Source organism: Strongylocentrotus purpuratus, unplaced genomic scaffold, assembly GCF_000002235.5.
Source record: "Strongylocentrotus purpuratus isolate Spur 01 unplaced genomic scaffold, Spur_5.0 spur5_scaffold_16, whole genome shotgun sequence".
NCBI classification, from domain to species: domain Eukaryota; kingdom Metazoa; phylum Echinodermata; class Echinoidea; order Camarodonta; family Strongylocentrotidae; genus Strongylocentrotus; species Strongylocentrotus purpuratus.
Genome location: NW_022145601.1, coordinates 27956286 through 27964216, shown reverse-complemented (window position 1 = coordinate 27964216; position 7931 = coordinate 27956286). Strand labels below are relative to the sequence as shown.

Sequence of the window (7931 nt, the reverse complement as noted above, 5' to 3'; positions counted from 1 at the left end):
GGGAGAGAGTGGAGGAAGGGAAGTGAAAGGGAAAGAGGAGAGAAAGGGACAGGAAAAAAAAGGGGAAGAAAAGAAAAGGAATTAGGGAAGATCAGTTGCGATTTTTTATTGGTTCTTCTATCATCATTGTACAAATGTATTCATTTATTTATTCTTGTTTGATAACAAAAATTTGAATATAAACTAATAACAGTAACAAAATTAAATGTAGAACGAAACTATCTTGCTGGGAGCAAGAAGCGCAAAAATGATCATGCATTTGCATGTACAAGTAAGTGTATCATTAATATCATCCATATTGTTTAATTACATCTTGTGAAATAGTATGCATTCAAGCTTTGGGGATTTTTCTTGGTGTATTTGTATGAAAGAAAGCGTTTGGAGCTTATAATGCACATGTTGCAATTTCAGGTGCAACTTACGGTTCAAATATGGGTTACGCACGGCCAAGCATTAGTGTAGGAAATCTTCAAATGTTAATCAGGTATATGACTAAATTACTTCGTCGCACGGCTGGCAGAAGGGCGTTAGCTCGAATTTCAGGTCAAAAATCGATTTTTGATATTTCATGTCATTTAATAGAGTTTTCAAAGCTCTTTCAAATGATGTGATCGAGATGGCATAAAACGAAGTAAATGATTACGTAATCGACAATAGTAAAAGGGCGTTAGCACAAACTGTCAGATATCGCGCTAAGCAGAAGGGCGTAAGCCCTCTACGCCCTTTGCATATTAGGCGCGAGCGTAAATTTTGATCAAAGCAGAAGGGCGTTATCGCGAAGCTGACGTCTGCTAGGCCTGTGGTAAGCAAAATAACTGCTTCTTCTTTTAAATAACGTGTTGTAAATGTCAAATTATCTGGAAGATTTGATATATTTGGTCACACTGATTACATTATGATTAGGATCGTTAGAATATTTTGATTTTATCAGGTAAAAATGCGATGTATAATGATGATAATTAATACGTTGCCCCATGTATTGATTTATATGGTATCACGGGCAAGTAGAGTCATTACGCATTATCATTGACTCTCTGTGCTGGGGTGGATGTTGAGTGGCATTGACTCTATGCTTTGCTGGAGTGGGTTGCAATGGAAGCGCTCCCTTGAAGTTGAAGGCCTCCAAATATGAAGTAGATCTAGGTCTAGCAACTAGCATCAAGCCCCAAGTCAAGGGTGATTTTCGAAAGTGCGTTCCACGCAGTTACTAGCTGTCCCAAGGGAAAACGTCAGTTCCGGTAGAGTTGGGTGCGGGATGTGATGTTGTTTGTGTGAGGTTGTTCAGTTAGATCAAGATACATGTACAGTATGTAGGAGTAGTCGTCAATCTATAGATCTATGTGCCGTGATAATCATTTCACTGTTTTTTCGCTCATGGAAAGACGAGACAAGACAACAATTTGTAAAGACAGTGGTACGGATTGAAATTTGAAAGCATGCTTAGCGTAGATCTACAAAATTAGTTAAATAAATGCCAGATTGTTAGTAGTATACCGTATTCAGGTATTATTATACCAATTGCAACAGTGCAAGCAGATTCTAGACTCTAGAGGTCTAATACTTTTTATTGTTCAAATTCAATTTGCAAAAATGATAGTAGTCTACAGATATGAAAGGAGAATGGTTTGAATTTTGATACCTTTGTCTTTTAGTGGCTTTGTTCAAATTTAATCAAGGGCAATCTCAAATGATAGTTGCATGTCTAGAACTCAAGTTTCTACTTTCCGCTACAAGTATTGGGGACGGTCAATCGTAAAGTAGCTTGTAAGTTGGATTAGATCTACTTTCAGTCAAAATTAATGTAACCCTTTTGTTTCCCTCACTTTGTCAGGATTTGCACAGGTAGGCTGCAGCATGGAGCCAACAAGAGAGTTGCTTGTTCAGTGGATAAAAGATGGCTCTAAAAAACGTGGTAGTGTATGGAGATATATTCAATGTCCCTGTATTCCAATAAAAGGGACAAAAGTCTTCATGCCTTGGAAAGGCAGGAGATGGGAGGGAGTTGTCCTGTCAGTAGATGCATGAGTCTGAGGAAAGTGATGATGACAGCATACCAGATCAACCAAGGCTTGACGTTGGAGATGTCGGTGTCGGTGTCAGAATGACAGGTAATGTATGATACTATTGATGAAACAGTGTTGGCCTACATACTATTCTGTTTGGTTTGATGACAATATGACAGCAATCATTGAACTGAAATGCTATACAGTATCCAGGGGTGTCTCCAAAGGGGGGGGGGGGGACGCGACACCCCCCCCCCCCCCCCACCCACCTGTCAGGATATTGTCGGTAAAATTGCGCTGCCCTCGTGAAAAAAGAGAAAAGTGGGAGGGGAAAAAAGTGAGGGAAAGAAAAGAAAAACAAGAAAAGGAAAAGAGAGGAAAGAAAGGGAAAAAAAGAGAAGAAAGAAAGAGAAAAAAGAAAAAGAGGGAGGAGAGGAAAAAAGAGAAAAGAAGGAGAAGACAGAAAAAAAAAAGGGGGAAACAAAAGAAACGCGGGTGAAAGAGAGGAGAGAGAGGGGAGGTAAGAGCCTGAGAGAGGAGGAGTGGGAGTAAAAGAGAGAGGGGGTTGTTGGGTGGAGTCGTCTCGTTGAGGGAGCAAGAAAGACACGAGTATTACTGTGTCGGGTCAGCTGTGTCGGTATTCTTGCTTGATCCTCGTGTACTATATCAATGCAGAAGTTTGAAGTCGGTGAGTTTTATATTGTCGGTCGGCTACAAGTTTTTTTCCCTACGAAATGTGACTTCTATCCGCTGCGATGACTTCGAGAGTGACTACGACTACAAAACTTGTATTTTCTAGAAGTTTCACTTTCCTATAATATCAGCTAAAGAAATCAGAGGTTTAAAATTTTCTGGGAAACTAAATTCAAACAAGGATAAAGAGTCAGCAATAGTACAACGAATCGTCTTCCTTTCTCTATAATTTGATGAAACGCCAAAAATTCTGCGCTTTGCGCGAGAGGGAAAACTTAATTTAGACGAGTCGAGAACGGTAGAACGAATCGTCCTCTTTATCTAATAATTTAAGGAAACGTCTAAGCTTCTGCGATTTGCGCGGGAGGGGGGACAACCGAATTTAGAAAAGGATTAAGAGTCGAGAATAGTACAACGAATCGTCTGCTTTTCTCATAATTTAAGGAAACGTCAAAACTTCCGTGCGAAAGCGCAGGAGGAGGGAAACTGAATTCAGACAAATTAGGGTTAAGAGTCGTGAACGGTACAACAAATTGTCTGCTTTATCTAATAATGTAAAGCCCCACTGTCCTACCTGTAGCTACTTGCTCCCTCTTTATAGAAAACTTCCCCAATCGGTGCCTGTTGGTCCCCCATGATCCTCTTTTTCTTATGTTAGTTGAGAGTTAATGAAATAGCCACCTCTCAGTGACCTCGCTGTGTGGTCTAATCCCTTCTGGCCCAGTAGTATTGACGGTCTTTAAGGAAATGTCAAAGCTTCCGCGCTTCGCGCGAGAGTGGGAAACTGAATTCAGACAAATAGGGCTTATAAAGAGTAGAAAACGGTACAACAAATCATCTGCTTTCTCTAAAAATTAAAGGAAACTTCAAAGCTTCCGCGCTTTGCGCGAGAGGGGGAAACTGAATTCAGACAAATAGGGCTTATTAAGAGTCGAAAACGGTACAACTAATCGTCTGTTTTCTCGAATAATTTAAGGGAACGTCTAAGCTTCCGCACTTCGCGCGAGAGGGGAAAACTGAATTCAGATAAGGATTAAGAGTCGCAAACGCCGGGTACAGCAAATCGTCTGCTTTCTCTATTAATTTAAGGAAATGTCAAAGCTTTTGCGCTTCGCGTTAAAGGAGGAAACTGAATTCAGACAATTAGGGCTTATTAAGAGTAAAAAACGCCCAACTATTCATCTTCTTTCTCTAATAATTTAATGAAACTTCAAAACTACCAAGCTTCACGCGAGCGGGGGAAACTTCATTCAAACAAGGATTAAGAGTCGAGCATATCAACGAATCGTCTACTTTCTCTAATAATTAAATGAAACATCAAAACTTCGGCGCTTCGCACGGGAGGGGGAGAACTGAATTCAGATAAGGATTAAGAGTCGAGAACAGTACACCGAATCGTCTGCTTTTCTCATAATTTAATGAAACGTCAAAGCTTCCGCGGAAGGTGGAGAAACTGAATTCAGACACGGATTAACAGTCGAGGATGGTACAATAAATTGTCATATTTTCTTAATAATTTAAGGAAACGTCTAAGCTTTCTAAGGTGTATCACCCACCCCCAATTAAAAATGATACGCTTGCCCACTACCGCCCCTCCCTAAAAAGTGCTACGGTGTGTCTGCGTGCTCCCAAATCCGTACGGAGGCGGTACTCACCACGTACCGATACCCAAATTTTGCACACGTATTTGCACGTAGACAGCACGCACTTGCAAGTACGGCGGGATGTGACCACTGAATTAGTTGACGAAATAATTCTTATATTTATGTCGTCGAGGAAAATGACCATTTGCGCATACACAAGTACTATAGATAGTTCATATGAAAAACAATTTAGATTTTGACCCCAGGTTTATAGGGTTAAATTTGTAGATATTGGGACATTTAATTTTGTCGGTAATTGGTGGCTAGTTTTGTCGGTAATCGTTGGCCTCTACACCCCCCCCCCCCCCACTGAAGAAGGTCTAGCGACGCCCCTGACAGTATCATGATTTCTAAATGAATATTTCTGAATTATTTTTATTGTAGACCATGGACCTCTACCAGATCAACCAAGGCTTGACGTTGGAGATGTCGGGTCACAATGACAGGTAATGTATGATACTATTGATGAAACAGTGTTGGCCTACATACTATTCTGTTTGGTTTGATAACAATATGACAGCAATCATTGAACTGAAATGCTATACAGTATCATGATTTCTAAATGAATATTTCTGAACAATTTTCATTGTACATCATGGACCTATACGAGATCAACCGAGTGTCGGTAGGCTTTATGATGGAGATGTAAAGCAATGAAAAGTAATGTCACAAAGAAACATTGTTGGCTTACATACTTTCCAAAATTATTTGATGATCATTGTTAGCTTTTATTCATATGCAGTAAGTGTCATTTTTAAAAAAAGTTTTCATCAAATTTTCAATTTAGTAAAGTTAAATATATCGTCAGTGGGGTGACAAAACCTTGTATCTCAATTTGTGTACCTAATGGCCTACGACACCACCTGATAAATCCATGGAAAGCCTTCTCTGTTTTTTTACAAATTCCACACAAACACCTTTAAACTAAACCTCGTAACTTTAACCCCCTTTGAAGCTGCACTGACAAAACCTCGTAACATAAGATACGTAATCCCTTTTTCTCGTAACTCACACACGGCCTAACAGTACCGAAGTTAGTGTATTCAAATCCTCGTAACTTATTCAACCAAATCCTCGTAACTCATTCAGAGTTGAAAGTAAGAACTCGTATCTCAATTTGAATAAAAACTAAAAACTTGTATCTCAATGTAGATAAACGCAAAAACCTTGTAACTCACTTTTAAATAAAAAAACTATTATTTTACTGTATTTCAACAATGACATTACAAATTGTATAAATATTCCAGTTTTAAAAAGAAAGAAAAGACGGTGTCACAGCACTAAATTTGTTGAGACAGGAAAGTTTTTTCGCTCTCCTGAAAATTCATGATTCTTGAGATACAAGGTTTTGTCACCCCACCGATGATATTAGTTATTTAGGCCTATTAATAAACCAGACTGAGATAGTTGATGAAGTGATATTCAAGTTTTTCTTTGTTTTCTATATTTTTGTAACATTCTCTTTTTATTCATAGACATGCCTCATTGAAGTTCAAATGTGTCAACATTTCATATGTTTACATGAAGTGTTTAGTACATGCTCCCAGTGTCTTGTTTCCCTGTGTGAACACCACTTCAAAGAGGACGACCCATGTGCAAACCACAATAACTATGCTGTAAGTTAAACTAGCGTCATGTTGATTTCACTAAAAATGCCTTATAAATTATCGTAAAGCCCTTATACAGTATTGATATGGTCAAAAAGAAGTTATAAATCCATGATAATTGTTACATTATTCCTTAAGCTGTTTCTGCTAGTTTGCTTGCATTTTTTGAAGATGTTGCAATAGTTACAAGTATCTGCCCCCCCCTGATAATTGTTTAAAATCACAAAAACAATAAAACCGTTAACTTTAAAGTCATTGCTGCCATGACAATTTCAGGATATGTTCAAATATATTTAAGTTTTGACGGCGGCAAAGCTGAAAGATGAAGGTATCATGCTAACTATATTACAAAATATTACAGTGCTCTCTTTATAATATTATTCCTGGCTTTACATATTTTTACTACCATAGCATCTACTTCAAATTCCGGAGAGGTTTTCAGAAGATCATCCAGCGATCGACACAGTTCTGGAAGTGATGACGGTTGTTCCCTTAGCAATCGAAGTGCAGGAGACAGTTGACATAGTTTCAAGTTATCCAAGCAGACAGTGAAGGTAGTACTGAAAAATATTAATGTCTCAAATGTCACCAATTTGAGTTTGTAGTTTACAGTGGGCATTGTCTTTAGGAATTATAAGTCAGTTTGTTGGAATTATGCTGTTGCAGACACCTCTACAATATTCATTAATCAAAACAACAACCTCTTGAGCTAACTTTTGAACCATTTATTTCTCCTACAATATTTACTTCAAAAATGGGTTTTACATTTCTATGTCATAAAGTTTATTCTTGTGTACTTTACAGAGAGTGGCTTCTACACAGAGATATTGGAGAACGTCCTGAACAATGTGAGGTAAAAGTCTGAAGCTTTAAAATGGTTGCCTGTTACAAATTCTGCCCAGGGAGTGGAGAATTTTCTTTGAAAAAGATAAATGTATTTTTGTTGTACCAGAAAATGGCTGGTGTACATCTCTTTAGACAGAGTAAATGGAATAATTGCTCTGCTTCCCTCTGATGGAGGGGTTCTGGGATAAATGACCATGCAGACGTACTGCAATTCTCTTCTTTCTCCTCCCATCTCTCTTTCTCTCTCTCTCTCTTTCACTCCCTTATTTCTTGATGATGGCTGGGTTTAAAGGTGGGGTAGGGGAGAGAGTGAATGTATTGGTTCATTAAATCAAGGCAAGAGAAGAGAAGCAAAAGGAGAGAAGCATGCCAGTCAGATTGCAAGGTTACAGTCATTTACATTGACTTGCTGCAGTGTTGACTCCTTCATCCTTCACCAGTACTTTTACTTTTATAGAATTTTGCACTCTGTACAGTTCAAAGCATGAATATGTTAAACTAATATTTCGTCCACCACTTTTATATTTTTTATTCTAATACAGAATAAGAGAGTCAGGAAACGTATTGCAGATCCCAACAGCTGCTACAGTTTCACTTATTGTCATACTTTTTTGTATCGCCTTTGATAATGCTGAAATATTTTTGAAGTATTTTCTCTTTTGTTAACTTACTGCACAGTACGTTAACTGCAGAATACACAAAGTTCTTTTAAGAGCTACCATGTTGTACTTTCTGCCATAAACGTGTGCTACAGTTTCACTTATTGTCATACTTTTTTTTTATATCGCCTTTGATAATGCTGAAATATTGTTCAAGTATTTTCTCTTATGTTAACTTACTGCACAGTACGTTAACTGCAGAATACACAAAGTTCTTTTAAGAGCTACCATGTTGTAATTTCTGCCATGAACATGTGCTACAGTTTCACTTATTGTCATACAATTTTGTTTATTTGCCTTTGATAATGCTGATATATTGTTCAAGTATTTTCTGTTTTGTAAACTTACTGCACAGTTTTTAAAACTATGCTACAAAAGCTCACTAGAGCTAGAACAGATTCAACGCAGAATACAAAACTTTCTTTTGAAAGCTACCATGTTGTTCTTTCTGCCATGAGCATGTGCTACAGATAAGTTCCA

At 38.0% G+C, this 7931-nt stretch overlaps 1 long non-coding RNA gene across 2 annotated transcripts; it reads left to right on the top strand.

The window, feature by feature from the left end:
* Positions 1-509: 509 nt before the first annotated feature.
* LOC115924618 lies at positions 510-7931 on the top strand. Of its 2 annotated transcripts, XR_004064389.1 has the most exons (5): positions 510-802; positions 1832-2108; positions 4724-4785; positions 5815-5955; positions 6358-7931. It is a non-coding gene; the product is annotated as an uncharacterized LOC115924618 (long non-coding RNA). The 2 variants fall into 2 exon arrangements; XR_004064388.1 differs by having other exon boundaries at positions 510-2108.